We start from the raw sequence: 3185 nt of genomic DNA, 5'->3' as shown, positions 1-3185 counted from the left end.
TGTCCATTTTATTTTGATTGATTAAATTTAAAAGATTATTCTCCAAGTCTAGCTTTCAATCCTCAATATTTCCTCTCTGCTGCTCAGTCTGTTCTGTGAGCTGTTGCATTCTTTGTTCTAGCATCTTTTCTAGCTCCTGTCTCCCACTTTCATTTTCATCCTTTTGTCTCTTATTCTGATCCATAATTTCCTGTGTCTTCAATTCTAGTGTTTCCTCTAAGCCATGTTGCCAAGTTCTTAAATTTCTCTTTCTGTTGTTCCTGCTGTTCTATAATTTCCTGTATTTTTTGTTCTAAGCCCTGCTTCCATAATCTTTGCTTCTCTTTATGTTGTAATTCTAATATTGCGCATCTGCCTTATTTTGATTTGCTAGCTTTAATAAATTATCCTCTAGACTTTGCTTCCAAATTTTATCTCTATCTCCTTGCTGTTCGGTCTGATCTGTGAATTCTCAAAATCTCTTTTTTAGTATCTCTTCCAGCTCCTTTCTCCAACCCTCATTCTCCTCTTTCTGTTGCTTATCTTGACCTATGAAATCCTGAACCTTTAGTTCTTGGGTTTCCTCTAGGCTATGTTGCCAAGTCTTAAGCTTATCTCTCTGTTGTTCAGACTCTTTTATGAACTTCAGAAATTTCTGTTTTAGCATCTCTTCCAGCTTCTGTCTCCAACCCTCATCCTTCTCTTTTTGTTGCTTATTTTGACCTATGAAATCCTGAACCTTTAGTTGTAATGTTACTTGTAATCTCTTTTCTAAAGAAAGGAATTTTTTATCTAGGGTCCAGTCTTTTGAGAGGACATAGTAAATCAAGAGAATAAGTATTGCAATACTGGCAAATGATAAGGTATCTATTTCTTCTGAATCCATCCCTGTCAAACCATTCAAAATATAACATAAAGCCAAAAAGATATTTATTGTATTTCTCATCTTTAAGTATCAAAAGGTTATATATCTCTCTTTATACCAATGAATTACCTGATCCAGAGCGCTTTGTACCTTTATCTCCACAATTCTTTAATTCACAGGAAGAGGCTGAGTGTAGAAAGACCAGTGTGGTCCTCTGCATCCCTGGTTTAGGTTGCAGCTGATAGCATGTGCTTGTGTGCTGATCTCAGGTAACCGGCAACACAGGATAAACAAGCAGTCAGGGGGAGGTGGGGTTGGGGGCAAAGGATATGGGGAAACGAACACAGAAAGGCTCTCTAGGGTGTAGATGCCCCTATTCACTGTGTCTGCCCCAAAAGGAAGTTGTGCTCCCTCTCTGCAGTTCTTATACAGATCTGCTCAAGTCCAGCTCCAGGCTCAGGTGTTGCCCCTGGCCTTAGCTCTGTCTGGGGGTGAAGGAGGGAGCCTCTCTGCTGTTCTCTGTAGGCCTCTCAGACCCAGTCAGCTTCCAATCTACACTGTTGCAGCTTATATTACTGTCCAAGCCGTATTCGGGGCTTGGGGAGCAGTGAATGTTTTATCTCAGGTTTGTTGAATTCTAAGCAATAAGTTGGGTACATTCTTTCTTAAGTAAAAAGGAAGGGGTGGCAAAGGGGGGATATAGTAATATCATAGAAATTATAGAAATAGACAAATAGGGATAGGTTAGCAAATGTACTCTTAAGCAAAACATTACATAGCTAGATCTTACATTGTTGGATGTCCTTATTGATACAAAGTTGAAGTTATAATCTCTTATATTTGACAGAATTTATCTGATACAAATTTAAGATTCTCATTGGTATGAATTTCTTATTGATATAAAATTGGGATTAATATTGTTACTCTCATATAGGCATTGTGCCTATATAATACATTTGAAAATACTAGGTTTAAACCTAGTCCTTCTATATCTGCTACTATAAACTGTTTTAAATGATCAAGCAATACGAGTTAAGGGCCAGATAGCATGCTCTTGGTGGTGAGTTCATTAAAAGGGTATTTCTGAGATACTTCAATTAGAAATGACCAAGAGTAGCCAAGGCTTAACAGTTCAGAGATGCTTTGAGTGGGTAGTCTTGAAAAGTGTCAGAAGTCCACAGAATATGACTTTTATGCACTTTTCTTTATTAAGTTCATTTGACTAGAGACCTGTCTGCTCCTGACATCACCTCTTTCTCAGATTCAAAGAAGAAATCGAGAATCATCGGAGTTGCTCCACTCGTGGCGAGATGGCCACTAGACAGAAATTGCCTCATTCCATCTACTGACAAAATATTGTCCAGAAAAGGACACACTATGCAGAATAGACAACTGATAATCTCTGCCAAGACAGGGTGATCAGCCCTTTAAGATTCTGCATTACAAAGGTCTGTCAGATGACCCTGCCAGAAGGCTGAAGAGCGATGCTCCAATGTTTTGAAGTAAAAAGACTGTCCAGGTGACCAGCAGTCTCTATAAATTGGCTAGTTTTGGAAGCTATATTTTGTGCTTCTCATATTTTCAGGTAATATTAGTCATTCTTGGATTTCTGATGGGCTTGCAGACTGATAGCCAGCCCAAGCTCTTTAACATTGAGAAAGATGATATAGATTTGAGAGGATGGTTTTCAGATGGCATACAATTTGAAACCAGGATATGAGTCAGGTGTAGAATTATATCTTTTAAATTAGGGTAAATGACAGAGGTCCTATTAAATTGACAAAAATGATAGACTAGATGTTAGATCTGTCTTGTATTTTATAAATTACAAAATGGTAACAGTTGTGCTCAATTTACATCTGAGACAAAAGACTCTTAACTGGACAAAAAGGGGGAAATGTTGTGGATAGCCCTGGTCTTGTATTTTGATGCTAATTCTCCTCTCTTGGAAAGCACTGTAGAGGAATGAAGCCTTGTGAACCTTCTCCCCACCTTAACTTTTCAAATAAAGGCTAATGCCAATCATTGGGCAGCAGGAGGGAAGGTGGAGCTGAAAAGTTTGGGGGAGAAGGGGAGAGAAGAGACAGGGGAGGAGACTGGAGAAGAGGAGGACAGAGGAGGTTGGGGTGGAAAGAAGATGGAGCTGGAGCACGTGGCTTGGAGAAATTGCAAGTCATATGGGATCTAATAGATGGGAATAGAGTAGTGTAGTGGTAGATATGTCCAATCTAGGCAAGTAGCTTGTATACCAATTAATTGAGTTGTGAATTCATTTGTACTGGCTGGTTTTGTGTGTCAACTTGACACAGCTGGAGTTATCACAGAGAAGGGAGCTTCAGTT

This window comes from Mastomys coucha, chromosome X (assembly GCF_008632895.1).
Source record: "Mastomys coucha isolate ucsf_1 chromosome X, UCSF_Mcou_1, whole genome shotgun sequence".
NCBI lineage: Eukaryota > Metazoa > Chordata > Mammalia > Rodentia > Muridae > Mastomys > Mastomys coucha.
The sequence above is the reverse complement of the archived record's forward strand: the minus strand, read 5'-3'. Positions refer to the sequence as shown.